This window comes from Lissotriton helveticus, chromosome 10, assembly GCF_964261635.1.
Source record: "Lissotriton helveticus chromosome 10, aLisHel1.1, whole genome shotgun sequence".
Lineage (NCBI taxonomy): Eukaryota > Metazoa > Chordata > Amphibia > Caudata > Salamandridae > Lissotriton > Lissotriton helveticus.
In genome coordinates this window covers 1093389809-1093406425 of record NC_136071.1, presented here as the reverse complement: position 1 = coordinate 1093406425, position 16617 = coordinate 1093389809, and the positions used below count along the sequence as shown (strand labels likewise).

Here is a 16617-nt window from a genome sequence, read left to right as displayed (position 1 = left end):
TTTGATGACCAAGTGGACCATCAAGTCGCTTGGGTACAACACGTCACGCAGGAGATGGATGCCCTCTATCTTGAAATGGCAGTAAACCAGACATTTGTTGAGCTCTCTCTGGTTGATAACAGGGTGACGCCCTCCATCGGTCGTGTCCACCAGGAATAGGTTGCTAAGAAAACCGTACCAATAGATGACTGCCCTCTGAATCACACCATGTCCAAGAGGGATGGAATCTCTGCGTATATAATAAGTGCGGCTTTCTGAGAAGAGAAGCAGATCAGCTGAGGGCTGGAGCAGGGTGCCATAGAATTCTATTTGAAATCCCTGCACTGTCCGCAGGACCCCTTGTGAGTGTCCTCCTCCTGTGGAGAAAAATCGCTAGTCTGCCTCCCACCTGGACCAAAGAAGAATGATGGGTACTCATCGGCAGGGGTTAGATTGCCCCTTGAAGCCTCTGCCTCTGAAGCATTGACCCCTGGTGGGGTAAAAGGTGGCGAACTGCTGCTGGTCTTAGTAATAGCCTCGCCTGGAGCCTTGCCCTCTGGGGGGGGCTTGGGATGCTGAAAGGCCGGCCCCTTGAAAAACCGGGTGGGGAAAACACTTTTGATGGAATTTTGGGCTTTGTCTAGCAAGGTGAAAGTGTTTTCCGAGCTCTTTAATAGAAGGCTGTCCGAACAGCACTCCTTGGGCCACTGCCCCTGCCTCTGAGGTGACGAGGTTCCAAGCTTCGGTTCCACTTTTATGAAGAGGGTGCGACAGTGCTACTTGGATATAATTCAGTTGGCGTTACCTATAAAGATAATCGTCCTCTGTGCCCATCCTAAAAGGACCTGTGAAGATATCAGGGATCATGAAGACTTTGCATCCTCCGCTTGTCAAAGATTTTAGTGAGCAGACATACCATGTCCTGAATCTTGTCCTCGCAAGCTCTCCAGGAACTGTTGATGTCCTTTTTGGGGTCCTTGACAAATTTGGCTAAGAAGGTAACCATCCTAGGGTTGATTTCTGGTGTCAATGCTTTCTTGTCCGCCAGGCCCGGGCGTGGACACTCCACTCGCAGGCAGCTATATGCCTTTTTCTCTAGGGGTTTGCAGAGACGGTTTGCCACATAGTGCACCACCTTGTCGCCGGGGACCCATTGCAATGACCGAGGGTGGAGAATTTGACCTGGATCCAACATATGAGAGCTGGACTCTATAGCGGGGGCATCATTGGGGGCGGGTGGGACAGGGCCGCCACAGTCTGGAGGAACCCTTTTCGTCATCTGAGGGAAAGTCATCGTTCTGGTCTGGGGAGTGGGAAGGGGGGAGCTCCGGTAGTTCTGCTGTGTCAGGGGCTGGAGCCCCATAAGGTTTTTGGCTATAAAGGCTTGTTTAAGGCAGACAAAGGTATCCAAGTCCACTCCCTCTGCACAAGAGCATTTTGCCGGGGTTTGTTCCAAATCTGGAGTTGCTGGGGAGCCTGAAATGGGCATCCGGGCCTCCAGCGGGGTTTGTGGGCTTATGGCGCATTCTGGCGCAATCAGTTGTGCGAGGCGCTCCTCCATAGGGCCCATGGCTTTATCAACTGCCCTGTAAATGGTAGGGTCCAACGCATTGTAAAAGTTGTCAACCCAGTGTAGGACATCCAAAGGGTCTTCATACACGTCCGCTTCAGCCTCAGGGAGGAAAGCGTAAAGTTACTGCAATGGGCACAGTCCTGAAACTATGGCAGAAACAGGTGCTTATAGCGCAATATTACCGGCTTTAGTGCTAGTGTAGGTGACACTGACCTGTATAGCGCCTTAAAACCCCCTCTAGGGCTACTGTAGGCAGTCAGGTGGCTGCAAATGGGGAACTGGGGACCCAGTCAACGGTTTTGTAGTGGACAGAGCCACAGTATGTGGTTCAAAGCCCAGGAACACTTCGCCCTCAGTGCAATATTCAATCTGGGAAAATGTGGTGCCTGGGAGCATGTTCCCTCATAGGCCTTCGTGCCCAACAATGGCAATACAAACCCCTGAAGGCGTAAATATATATTCATTACTGACCAAGGTAGAGCGTCGGTGGCACACAGCTCGGGGGATTCCCCACCCAGTCAATTACAGACCCCAGCGTGCTGGGGCGTCACTCTCCAGGTCAAAAGGCTCCATGCTGCAGCTACTGAGGCACCATCCCTGCACTGTCTGCTGTGAAACTGACAGGAATGGCGCGTCTGTTGAGTGTGTTTGCACCAGCATTCAGCGCCATTAAGCGGACTGTTGACCGCACTGTGGCGACGGCCACACCAGAATAATGGCCGTGGAGGAGCGCAGAAAAGTGTTCCCAAGGCCGTAAGAGTTTATATATGTGTATATATATGTATGTATATATATGTAATGTTACAGGGTTGCAGAATGACCACAGGACGCTTGTTGCAGAGGTATGCTGTTTATTCGAACTATACAGCTTAAGGAGCGCCGAGCCGATGTGCTCGCTCTCCGACTTTCGTGCTTCTCCCTGCGGGATGCGCGTGCAGCCTCAAGATGGCCGCCGGCACGTCGCGTCACCACGCGACGTGCAAACACTAGAGCGCTACTCTACATATCTCCCTTTTTTCCAAACAATGAAACTTTTAACTTACAGTCCGTCGCTCATATCAAAGTCCTGAAACCGGGCTGTCTCACTACTGTTCTTCCACTCCGGGTCAGTCTTACCGGGACAGGTGTGGCCTCTTTCTCATGAGTCTCTGCACCGTCCCCTTCATTGCTCAGCGCGGTTGCACTCTCCGCTGACCTTCTCGTGTTCATTTCCTTTGCTGTTCGCAGGCTGCTGTTATCGCCTTGCCCCTCGGCCATGTCTCTCCTATTCAAGTCCATGTCCTCATCATTTTGTTCCTGTTCGGTGCAGGGTTCTTCCACACCTTCTAACTCGGATCCCACTTTACTCCACCGTAGTACTTTGTTGCACCTTGCCATGCGGTCCTGAGACCATACATTCCCATCGCTCAACAAGGCTGCTCTGTCATACACCTCCTTAACCTGCAGTGGTTTGCTGTACTTACTGTCCCCCTTCCTTTGCAGCGTTGCCAATTTGACTCGCACCCATTCGCCTTCTTCTAGCCCAGTATCCTTCACGTTCCTATGCCTGTTGTAGTGTTTGGCATATATTTCCTGTACCGCCTTCAAGTTTGCCTGGACTACTGCAGGGGACCACTTGCTCGTTATGGTTTTCTCTTTCCATACTCGATTGTCCTTTGTGAAGGGGTCCCGGCCCCTCAATATCTGGAAGGGACTATATCCTGTTCCTGTGGGGGTGATCCGGTACGCCCAAACCATGTGCCATATTTCTTTCTCCCAGTCCTTGTTGCTTGATATCGCAGCCTGTACTGACCCCATCACTACTCGGTTGAAACGTTCCACCAGCCCATTTCCAGCGGGGTGATAGATCGAGGTGTGTTTGGAGAGAATACTATTCCTTTCCATAAAGCTGCTCCACTTGTCAGAGGTAAATTGGGGGCCATTATCACTCAAGATGGCTTTAGGAATGCCTTCTCTCACAAACGTGTCAGTCAAGAACTTTAATATGGTCTCTGTGTCCATAACCTCCTCCACCTTCAATTCGGGCCACTTCGAGTATCTGTCAATGAGGACACACACGTACTTTTGGACGCCTTGCCCATCTAAGATTGGGCCTAAAATGTCTATGGACAGTTCCTCCCACGGATTCTGTGGAGGATCAAATTTCCCCAACGCTGGTCTCAGGGGTTTTAGTGTCTTGTCCGCTCCCTGGCACTGCAAGCACTCCCTGACGTGCCGCTCAGTCCGTAGGTCCATGCCTGGCCACCAGTAATTTTTCTTGGTCCTCGACTTCATCTTCCCTATCCCCAAATGGCCTTCGTGGAGTATTGTCAGTAAGTTGGGAACTATGCCTGCTGGAGGTATGACCTTGTCTCCCCTATAAACGAACACTCCTTGATCGTCCACTGACAACTCTTCCCTGACCTCGTAGTATGGTCTTAGGTTCTCATTGATGTGTTGTTTATCTGGCCAGCCCTTTGTGATGTATGTTATCACCTCCTGCAGGGGGATGTCTTCCTTGTAGGCTTCACTCCACTCCTGATTGCTGATAACCCTTTCCTGGTCGTCCATCAGGGCTACCATTTCTTCTCCCCCTGCCTGGTCCATCTCTCCAGGTTCCATGGCTGCCGCTCTGCTTAAGTAGTCAGCCACTTTGTTCCGACTGCCTGGGATGTATTCTACATCATATCTAAATTCCAGTAGTTTTAATGTCATTTTCGAAATCCTGGGAGTGGCATTCGCATGTCAGCTGGACGTTAGTACCTTGACCAGGGGTTTGTGGTCCGTCTTTAGTTGGAATCGTGTGCCCCACAGGAATTGTCTGAACCTTGTTGTTGCCCACACGACTGCCAGCATCTCCTTTTCAATGACACTATATTTCCTTTCAGTGTCACTCAATGTGCGAGAGGCAAAACTGAGGGTTTCCATCACTCCTTGCCCGCGGTCCTGCATCAACACCGCGCCCAACCCCTTGTCACTGGCGTCCGTCGTGAGTACTGTTCTGCCCTGAGGGTCATATCCTTTGAGTGGTATGGCTCCCACCACATCTTTCTTGATGTCCTCAATCAATCAATCAGGAAATTTGTATAGTGCGCTACTCACCCGGAGGGTGTCAAGGCGCTGGGGGGGGGGGGTCCGCTACTGCTCGAACAGCCAGGTTTTCAGTTGCTTCCTGAAGGAGAGGTGGTCTTGGGTGAGGCGGAGGTGGATAGGGAGGGAATTCCAGGTCTTGGCTGCCAGGTAGGAGAAGGATCTTCCTCCATTGGTGGTTATTCGAATGCGTGGGACGGCGGCGAGGGCGTGGTTGGTCGATCGTAGTTGATTTGATTTGATTTGATTTGATAAAAATTTATAATGCGCAAGACAATAACCCGCAGGTATCAAGGCGCCTAACAATCACATCAAAGTTGAAACATCCATCCTTACACATAGGCTTGAAGGAAGAGGAGAGTTTTTAAAGCCTTTCGAAATTTCTGAAGGGAAGGTAACGATCTAAGATCAAGCGGAAGATCGTTCCACCATTTGGGGGCCAGGGAGGAAAAGGCCCTGCCACCCCACTTGGCTCTTCGAATCCGGGGGACTGTCAGGAGCAGTTTCCCGGAGGAGCGCAAGTTCCCTCCAGGGATATAGTGGGAGATGATGGACCCAACTCCCGTGTCGCTTCCCTTTGCAATGGCTCTGTAGGTCATACATAAGACCTTGAACCGAACACGGTATTCCACCGGTAGCCAATGCAACGCTTTCCTGGCCAATGTGGCCGAAGAGCGTCTAGGAGCATCCAGTGCAAATCTGGCTGAGGCATTCTGAACCACCTGTAAGCGCTGCAGGAGGCTCCTATTAAGCCCCGCATACAGCGCATTACAGTAGTCCAGGCGTGAGCCAATAAGTGCAACCGCTATTTGCTTTCTGGACTGCAAGGAGAGATATTTCCTAATCCTTCGTAGGGTGTGAATTAGGCCCCAACAGGTGGAGATGGTTCTACTCACCTGTTTGCCCATATCCAGGGCCGGGTCAATAATCACCCCTAAGTTCTTAGCCGATGTAGTGGGGGAAGGGCAAGCTCCTAAAGAGTCAGGCCACCAGCTGGCAGACCAGATGTTCTCTTTCCCTCCAAACACCATCACCTCAGTCTTCTCCCCATTCAGCTTGAGTGAATTCATGATCATCCACTGACCGACCGCCTCCGTACAAGATCTAAATTTGGAGGCGGTAAGTACATCTGAATGGGAGAGAGAGACGAGGATTTGGGTGTCATCCGCATAAGAGACTACCTCCATCCCGAAAGATCTTATTAGTCTGGCTAGTGGGGTCACATAAATGTTAAATAGGGTCGAACTAAGAGCTGACCCCTGTGGGACCCCACATCGCACAGGTCGGGACGGAGATAGAAACTCCCCCAGCTTGACTCTTTGTGTCCTGCCCGTGAGGAAGGAGGTCAGAAGGTCCAGAGCTGCGTCCCTCACCCCCACTTCCCTCAGCCGAGATGTAAGTACTGAGGGAGAGAGGGTATCAAAGGCCGCAGTTAAGTCCAGCAGGACCAAGAGGGTGGTCTGGCCCCCATCCACTGTCGTGCGGATCTTATCGAGCACGATGGTGAGGGCCGACTCGGTACTGTGTTCCCTCCTGAATCCATGCTGGGAAAAGTCCAGACAGCCCGAACCTTCGACAAAGGCAGCAAGGTGCTTGTTAAGATGAATCTCAAGCATCTTCGCGGGAGCTGGAAGCAGCGAGATTGGACGGAAGTTTTTTAGGACCTCCGGATCGAGGGAAGCCTTCTTTAACAGAGGTTTAACAATTGCGCTCTTCCACTCCAGGGGGAAGATGCCCTCTCTCATAGCTAAGTTCATAATTTCTAGTAGAGGAGGTAGAAGGGTCACCCTGCACTGCTTGATAATTTTCAGAGGGCAGATGTCCAGGGGGGAGCCAGATTTGGTCTTGTTGAGCAAGATCTCAAGGTCTGGCAGAGCCAGTGGAGGAAAACAGTCCAAAGTGCTCGGTGGAGGGGTGCTAGGGGGGATCGTAATCATCTCAACCCGAGCAGAAGGTGCACTGATACAGGCTCTCTGTTCCTCAAGAGCCGTGTGGATATCCTGAATTTTTGTGTGAAAAAAGGAAGCGATCCGATCACATAGATCTTGCGATGGAACAACAAAATCAGGGGTTTGTAGAGTGACTAATGAATCTACAATTTTAAAAAGCTCCTTTGGTGAGGAAAGCGAAGATGTCAGGGCTACAAAATGATCTTGTTTGGCCTGAGTAATTTCGGCTTTATATCTCCTGACCAGAGCTTTATGGGCTTCCTTATTTTTGAAGTCCCAGCTAGAGTGCCAAAGCCTCTCCTTCCTCCTCACCTCTTGCCTGAGGAGTCTGAGGGAATCTGAGAACCATGGGGCAGATGGTCTCTTTCTTGCTCGACGGCGAGTCTGTACTGGGGCCAATTCGTTCAGGGCCTCCGTAGTGACCTGTTCGAAATTGCTAACCGCCGTCCGTACGGCATCCAGGTTAGTAATAGACAGACTGGCAGCCCAGGGCGCAAAGGAATCGCTGCTAATGTTCCTAAAATTTCTGGCAGCTTCCATTATATGGTTGACCTTACACTTCCCTCCACCCCATGGTATTCTAGGAGGAATGGAACTGCAAGATGATCAGACCATGACAGGTGCACTGGATCCAAGGTGGTTAGGCGGTGGTCGTTGGAAAAAATTCCATCAAGAGTATGACCAGCACGATGTGTAACTCCGCTGACTCGCTGCGTGAGTCCGCAGGACCCTAGTGCTTCAATAAGACTTGAGGTGTCGGATGAGTCATACCGATCTAAATGATAATTTATATCACCCAGAATGGAAAGGTTTTCTCGACCAAAATATGGTTCCAGGGACTGTAAAAAGTTGTGTATGAAGTCAGTCCTCGGACCAGGAGGACGATATATTAAGATCCCATTGAAAAAGGGGCGTTGTGCTTCCTTTATTGTAAAATAAAAAGCTTGGAAGCAGTACGGAAAGTCGGGTATGGGCACAGTGTGACATTGCAAATGGTCTCTATGAAGGATCGCTATCCCCCCTCCCATTCGTTCCTGTCTATCCAGTCTGACCAAGCAGTACCCTTCAGGGACCGCTTCAATTAGGTCGGGGCCAGATGAATCCTTCGCCCAAGTTTCTGTGATAAACACCAAAGCAGGCAGTCTATCTTGAACCATCTCCCTAAACATAATTTTATTTTTAACCAGGGAGCGGGCATTAATCAGAATGCCTTCTACTCCTACTGCCTTAGGGCTGATCTCATCAGGGCGGCCAGACATTAAATAGCTGGAGGCAGGGGTTAAAAACCTATCTACCTGTTGACAACCGCATCGTAGAGGAGAGTGAAACGCATCAGGCTCACAGGAATGTGAGCACTCTAATCTTCGCGGTTTCAGACGTAGCATATCCTGATGAGAATAGGTATATGAAGAAGCAATAGGTGTGTGAGGTTCCAGAGTCCAGTCGTCCAGTGCGTCCTCAGCGCGGATGGGCGCAGACGGGCTGGACTCTGGCGTGACTCCGGCGTAGCTACGGCGTCCACGATGCGCGTACACGCTGCGCGTCATACCCAGATAGATATGAAGGGCTCTAGCCAGTCCACGTGGTTGGCTCCAGCGAATAGCTGAGGAGTGCTTCTTCGCCCCACCCAAGATGACGCCCCAGGTAACCAAAGCGCGGGGACCGAACCGCCCAAATGGCAGTGAATGCGTCGGCGTTTTAGAGTGCAAGGATGCGGTCCGTGTCAAAGAACACAGGTAGGGGGCTCTGCCTAATATAAACAGTTCTAAACTACCGTTTTAAAATCAGGGGAGTTGGCGGGTGGGAGTGTAGAAGGTCATGCGGTTGTTAAGGTACCTGGGGCCCAGGTCGTGGAGGGCTTTGTGTGCGTGGGTGAGGAGGCAGAACGTGATTCTTTTGCTGACGGGGAGCCAGTGCAGGTCTCTCAGGTGTCTGGAGATGTGGCGGGGGATGTCCAGGATGAGTCGTGCGGAGGCGTTCTGGATGCGTTGGAGTCTTTTCTGCAGTTTGGCTGTGGTTCCGGTGTAGAGGGTGTTTCCGTAGTCTAGTCGACTGGTGACAAGAGCCTGGGTGACCGTCTTCCTGGTTTCGGTGGGGATCCATCTGAAGATCTTTCGGAGCATGCGTAGGATGTTGAAGCATGAAGACGAGACGGCGTTGACTTGTCTGGTCATCGACAGGGAGGAGTCGAGGATGAAGCCCAGGTTGTGTGCGTGGTCCGTTGGTTTGGGTGCGCAGCCTAGGGCCGGGGGACACCAGGAGTCGTCCCAGGCCGATGGTGTTGATCCAAGGATGAGGACTTCCGTCTTGTCTGAGTTCAGTTTCAGGCGGCTGTTCTTCATCCACTCGGCTACTTCTTTCATCCCTTCGTGTAGCTTAGTTCTGGCGGTGGCGGGATCGTTGGTGAGGGAGAGGATCAGTTGGGTGTCGTCGGTGTAGGAGATGATGTTGAGGCTGTGTTGGCGTGCGATGGCTGCGAGGGGGCTCATGTACACGTTGAAGAGGGTGGGGCTGAGTGATGAACCTTGAGGAACGCCGCAGATGACTTCGGTGGCCTCCGATCTGAACGGGGGGAGGCGGACTCTCTGGGTTCTTCCGCCGAGGAACGAGATGATCCACTTCAGTGCCTTCTCTTGGATTCCGACGTTGCTGAGGCGTTGAACTAGGGTGCGGTGGCAGACAGTATCGAACGCTGCGGAGAGGTTCAGGAGGATGAGGGCCGCTGTTTCCCCGTTGTCAAGCAGGGTTCGAATTCTCTTTGTGCCTCCTCCGTCCAGCAAAACACCGAGCTCTCTCTCGTCAGCTTCCTCAGGTGGTGTGTCTTTGTCGCAAAATGCTGCACGAACTTACTATAGTATTCTGCCATTCCAAGGAATGACCTTACATCCTCTTTACTGGTGGGTGGTGGTGCTTCACAAATCGCTTTTACGTTTTCAGTCTTTGGTGTGATACCCTGTACTCCGATTTCGTGCCCAAGGTAGGTCACTGATTCCATGCCCAACCGGCACTTTGCCCACTCCGCCGTGAGTCCCTTAGTCTCCAAGACTTTCAGTACCTTGTTCAGTTTTGCATCGTGATCCAACCTGTCTCGGCCCATCACCAGGATGTCATCCTGGAAGTACTGGATGCCATCCATGTTTTTGAACAGTTGGTGAATTAGTTTCTGGAACACCGCCGCCGCCGATGCGAGGCCGAATGGCATGCGCCGGAATTGGTAGCATCCGAAGGGGGTAATGAATGATGTCAATTTTCTGCTCTCCGGGTGTAAGGCGCTTTGGTGATATGCTGAGGTCAAGTCTATGGTTGAGTACCACTTGATCCCTCGCGTTTTGGCTAACATCTCCTCGATCCTTGGCAAGGGGAACTTCTCCACAACGTTGTTTTTATTCAATTCCTGCAGGTCTACACATAGCCTGACCTTCCCGCTGGGCTTCATGACGACCACCAATGGCGCCAGCCACTCAGCGCACGTGATTGGTTCAATGATCCCCTTCCTTTCTAGTTCCTGCAGTTCTTCTTGCACTGCCTCTCTCACTGCCAGTGGTACGTTTCTTACTTTGTGAGATACTGGTATTGCTTTTTCCTTGAGTACTATTTTGTGGGCGAATTTTTCTAGCTTTCCCACTGTGCCTCCGAATACTTTGGGGTACTCTCTTTTCCACTTGTCCAGGTCTGGCCAGACTTCAGGTTCTGTGAGCAGTATCTGCTCTTTCCCTCCTGGATCCAATTTGATGCCCAGGTCGCCCTGGTCTAGCCATCCCAGCACCGATGGTCCCCTTTCCGATATGTACAGCTTACAGTTGGCGCTGCGTCCTCTGAATTCAAACTTTAGTGGCCTGAATCCTACCATGGGTATGTGGTCTCCGTTGTACGTGACTGGCCGGATGTCTAGTCGTTCCAGGTCCGGGCCCAAGTGTGGCTTGAATGTTTCGTTCCATACCGCTCTCTGGACTATGGTGTAGGGCGATCCAGTATCTGCCACTATACTTATTGGCACTCCTCCGATCGTCATGTCCAGCACAGGCTTGGTTGATCTTTTGTCGTCTACGCTTAATACTTGGTCGTAGATGCAGAGTACGGTGTCACCATCTTCCTCCGCGTTCTTCCCCCGGCCTTCTTGTTCTTGATCGATGTATTTCACCACGCTCCTGGAGGATTTCCTGCGGCACACTTTTTCGTAGTGCCCTACGATTCCCCAGTACATACATTTGGCGCGGATCGCCGGGCACTTCCTGTCATGTGCTTCGTGGGACCAGCTCCCGCATCTATAACAGGCGTTCTTCTTGTTACCCGTCTGTTTCTCCGGAGGTCCTGGGTTGCCTTGCCACTTGTGCGGTCCCTTCGATGAGGACCCCTTGCTTCTGTATTTCTTGCGGGGCTCTTCATCTTCTACCCTATTGACCGTTGGGCTTGCCGTCGTTTCTCTCTTCGCCGCCTCTGCGCACCTTCGCGCCAATTCTGCCCTCTTTACTATCACCATTACCTCCTTTAGCGTGACGTCGCCGCTGGCCCACAGCTTATCCTGCACGACTGTGCTCGTGGTGTGCATCACAATCTGATCCTTGATAAATTCATCTTGGAATGTGTCATATTTACACGTGGCCGCTAGTTTTCTTAGTGCCGCCACATACTCTTCCACTGATTCCCCTGGTCGTTGCTTCCTTTGCTGGAAGTTGAACCTGTCGATCGATACACACACCGCTGGCTTATAGTGTTCATTTAGGTCATCGATAGCGTGAGCATACACGTCGTCATTTGTACTCCCACGCTGTTTAGGTACCAGATTCTTGAAGATTCTGAGCCCCTCCGGGCCTAGATTATGTAACAGTATCCGCTTCTTCCTCTTGCTAGTGAACTTTTCATCATTTTCGTCCTCAAGCACTTCAATGAAATTGTCAATATAGTCTCTCCAATCTTCCCACTTCATGAGGGGTTCCCCTGGTTTGGGTAAGAATTGTACAGGTGCTGTCGCAGACGCCGTTTGCGCACACATCCTTTCGCGCCTTTCTGTGGGTGGCGTGCCGCTGTGGCTACTGGGACTGCCTGGTGTACTGTCTCTTTCCTGTTTCTCCGTTTGTAACTGGGGGCTTCCTGTGACTGCCCCTTCGCTCTTCCCTGAGGTAGCCAGCTCTGACACCCTTGATCGTGGGGTTCGATGGTTTCCGGTTGCTCTTGCCTCCAGCGCGCCTCCTACTCTATTCCTTCCCCCAATGCTCAGTCTAGCATCCGTGGGGGGGAAACTGTGGGCTCTGCCGTGCTCCTTAATGCTGCTTGCCCGTGTGTGGCTTCTTACTTGAAAACTGCTGCGTGGTAGTTGTCTGTGGGGCTGGTTCAGCAGGTCTGCCTCCTCTGTCCTCTGTTCTCTCTACTTTCTTTTTTTTCTTTTCCGTGGTGCTTCGTGCCTCATCCCACCCTCATCGCCATTGTAATGTTACAGGGTTGCAGAATGACCACAGGACGCTAGTTGCAGAGGTACGCTGTTTATTCGAACTATACAGCTTAAGGAGCGCCTATCCGATGTGCTCGCTCTCCGACTTTCGCGCTTATCCCTGCGGGATGCGCGTGCAGCCTCAAGATGGCCGCCGGCACGTCACGTCACCACGCGACGTGCAAACACTAGAGCGCTACTCTACAATATACTCTCACTCACACTCTCTCTCTCATTCCCACCGGCAAGTAATGAAGGATTAGAAAAACGTGACTTAGCTTGCAGGCGAGCAGCGAAGAAAGAGGCAGACCTAAGATAAAGGAAGGACTATGGATGACCTGGTGGAACCGGATTGGCCCATTGCTGGAACTGTTATTCTGCTATGATTGGGCCATTGACACAATTATTCCCAAGGACTCATGGGAACTGTAGTTTTGAGCATGAAGTTGAAAAAAGTTTTGTTTGGCTGCTGTAATAAAGATGCGAAGAAAGAACATAATAATCCTTGCCTCCGGTCTTGAAATAAAATTGAATGTCATTTCTTTCCTTCGTGCATCCAATTGTTTGGTGGCTTCTGAACTCCGTCCTGAGTTAGATATTGGGTGTAAGTCAGGGAAACAGAATTAAGGTCACCCTTCAGTTCGCCATGCAGCGGGTGTCACTCAGAGCTACGTGCCAATCACAAGGATTTATTCTGGTTTTCCAAAACCACCTTGTATTTCTACAGGCATTTGATCATTTTTGTGACGATTTTTGATACGTTCACAAAATGTCTGTGTTTATGGCGCCACACACCGCTTATGTATGAAACTACAGACATGTCTTTAGACCAAGTACAATATTAACAATAGTTATATTTTGAAATGCACATTTTATTATAAACACAGAAGTGGTCAGTGTTTTAAGTGGGATGAAAAAGATGGGGAGATCTCTAAAAGGGATGTGGTCAAAGAAGCAGAGTTCTTTCCACCAGCTGTGGCCTATGTAATTAAGGGTGTGGCTTAAAATCTAGAAACTAAAATCCTGTCACACAGTATGCCACCTGACCAACATTTAAGTGACACTATATACGTTTGTTGTTATTGCATCCACACTTGTCACCCAACATGTGTACCTACAGTAAGCCAGACCTATTGGCTTTGTCAATGCTTGTTAGCTGTATCAGATAAATAAACTACAATGACTTTGCGATAAAGAATTGGAATTGAAAATGCTTTAATTCTGAAAATGGAGACTGTGAATTGGCTGTGTAATCGCACCCCACTATGACACACTCACGTGCACTGTTAGAAACTCACACTGCCTTCTGCCTCAACCTCAGAGCTTGCTATCATGTGCTATCTTAAACACCCACCCACAACCGAACTCACTCAGCCACGGGCAGGTGACTCATTTCCAAGTAAGTACTATACAGGAAAGCAAACTGGCTCAGTGTGCATGTCCGAAGCAGGTGTCCACACAATGGATTCATTAGCCCGGCTCCTTCCAGAGCCAAGTACGAGGCAGTAGCATGCAGTCCTTTCTTCCCCGCAGCCAGGCTGGGCCCGACACATAAGACTTTCCCTACTGATATAAAATCAAGGCTCCTTTGAGCTTCACCAGCAGACAAATTGGAAAACCCACCCACACATTCCTTTAGTTTCATGTGTCAAATAAAAGGTCAGTGGGTTAGTCCTGTTGAGACCTTAAAAGTTTTCAATTGGCCGGAACATGTTAACTTTTTGTAAGAGGATGAACCTCCCATAAAAAAGACACAAAATAATCATAGACTTTGTTTATGATGACAGGAACATTGTTGGACAAAGATACTGTCTTTAAATGGTCTGTTAGAAATTAAGGCCTTAGCACATCAGAGCTAGGTGCACTTCAATGTATTATTTCACATACGGCTGTAGCAAAAAGTTGTAGAATTAATTTCATTATTGTTTAAACATACTGCAAAGTAGCTGTTATGAATTAGTGGCTATGGTACCTTCACTCATTTAGAGGTTAGTAATTTTTCCCCAAGTGAGTGCATTCAGCGGTACATAGGGGTCATTTCCTAGGCATACGTTAACACACACACACACACAGAGATCATCATTCAAGCCCAAGCATGTTTCATCACAAATGCATGCATCTTAGAATGACACCCAGTGACATCGTGCAGGAACTGCTGCGAGCGTATTCACACATTAAAAATCGGCGAAACTTGGAAAGAGAAATTATATTCTCCTGTTGGGCCGTTTCTACTGGTCGGAGAGGAGGACTTACTCACGATCAGATACGGTTGGAATAATATGGACATTGATGCCTATACCTTCCCTGACAATCACCAGGACTGAGATATTTCGGTCCACACGTGGGAATTATTACCACTCTTGCACCTAAAGGGGTCACCTTTAAAACCCTTGGTTGTCCCATCCACTGTCCTGATGAAGACTCGCATGGCCCAGGCGTGATTAACCGTGAGGCCCCAAGACGAGTCGAAACGTCGACGCTGCTCTGTAAAAAACCTGGACCCTGATGCTCATTATATCGATGTGCATGATTGATGATAAATTCATCACTACAATAGAGAAAATAAGGAGTATCTCAAAAAAAATTTAGTGGTCAGATTTCCATAGGTCGGACGACTTATAGATCCGATCCATCTCTGTGCTAAAAAGTGCCTTGAATAATTTGTGTTATCACTTTTATCATTTTCTGTTTCTTTAAACACTTACTACTTTCTTGCACCCTTTCGCTGTGTTGCACGCTCCACCTGGGGCAACCACTGGTATCTGTAATGTGTTACAGGTGTAAATAATGTTATGGAGTTTGACCAAAAGATAATGGATTAAAAACAATTATCTAGATAAAACTGTTGTTTATTTTATGCCCTTATGCTTATATTGAATGTTTACAAAAATGTATAGAGCAGACTAATGTATATGCTCCAAATATGTGGAATTAATGATTTTTTGCTGATTAATTCAGTCCTGGAAACCATAGAGGTCTTGGACCATTGTTTTTCTTATAATCTTAGAATGACACGGCCGTCAGTAGCAGTCGTTTTATCAGGATTTTTTTGGGGTCAGTGCTGTAAAGCATTGGCATAAAACACTGGTATAGCCAATGGGGGTGAGGGGGGAAGAGACATGTATTAGCTATGCCAATGCTTGTTACTCCTTGTTCTAGTGCACAATACCCTATGCCCTACTGCCTTGCTGTGAAAATGGGCGTTTGTAAAATTGCTAAATGAAATAAAGAAAATAGGAACCCTTTAATACTGTGGACTTATGAGCTGCTAAGAATAGTGATGAACAAGAGCAGAGTATCTCTGCTCCGGATCTCCTCATTCCTAATCCTATCTAACCATCACCACCAATTTAAATTGCATGGTTCTGCTGACCTAAATAAAGAGAGCATGTGGGTAAATTAGGAATCAGTCTGTCACCCCGTTTTGTAATGCATGCTGATACTTTTCAAAAACTCTATGCTGCGTTCTTTCGGCCCTACCAGGACCTAGGTCTTTCAAACCTGCCAATTTTACTGTTTGAATTTTTCTGCAGGCTTCATTGTCACCTCTTAACAAGGTTAAGCTCCCCAGAAGAGCCTCATGAAAGTGAAACACAGCCCCCCACCCTGCCCCTCCTCCGCACCGCCTCCCTGCCCCCACCGAACTCCCTCCACGGGCCGCGGCTGGTGAAACATCATGATGTCAGGAAATGACCTCAGTGAAAACTGAATTGTTCCAAATGTTTCAACTACCCAAAATTGATCAGCGTTTTACTATGAAATGAAGATTGAAAACAAAAATGAAATATGCAAGAACCACAACTATCAAAAATGTATAGGGCTTGAATGAAGACACCCTCACTGAAGGCATAGACGTATGAAAAGTTCTGTGCTGCTTTCTCTGCTGCCACAATCGATGTTTATATCTAGTTTTTCAGATTCACAGGTGTACAGATTGATTTAAACGTGTATGGTGGCTCAGTGTGCCCAAAAGCCCTTTATACAACTCGAGCTACTGGAATGTTGGGTGGTGCGATTGTTTTTGGGATCTTTGCCTGACAAGGGAGGTCTGAAGGGGGCGTGGGAGGTGGAGGGGGTTAAGCGGGGGCAGATGGCGTCCAGCCCAGCTTTTTAGAAGAGTGTAGCGAGATAATTGTTTGTTTAATTAATGTGTTTTATTTGTATGCCAATCAATGTAAACTGCAGCATGTACCCTGGTTAATGATACGAGCCAATATTTTAGTCAGGGGTGTAGTGCAGGCCCCTTCGGCGTAGGAGGGGGGGGGTAATTCAGAGGGCCCCAACCCCACAAGGGTCCCCACTTTCTCCAAAACCAATGAATATCCGTGAGAAATTGGATATTCAGGGGCCCCTCATCACAATTGGCATCATTTTGCATTACGCCACTGAGTTTAGTTTGTTAAGCAACATGTCTAATGGACATTACTAAATCAAAAAGTACAATATTAGTTGACGAGTCTAATTAGTTTAGAGGTGAATACGCCTCAGTTTCAATATGAAAGTAAAGTGCACATGAAATAACGAATAACAGAGTAACACATATTAATTACCCATTAAATGTGACACCTGCAGCCCTATTCAGACTTTGCTGCACTTGTTTCACTAAAGTTGCTGCGTTA

The 16617-nt window shown here is 49.1% G+C and overlaps 1 protein-coding gene across 2 annotated transcripts in view; it reads left to right on the top strand.

Annotated features, from left to right (window-relative positions):
- Nucleotides 1-16617, top strand: part of HDAC8 (histone deacetylase 8) — a 583094-nt gene that overhangs the window by 21952 nt on the left and 544525 nt on the right. The gene's annotated exons all lie outside the window — the stretch shown is intronic.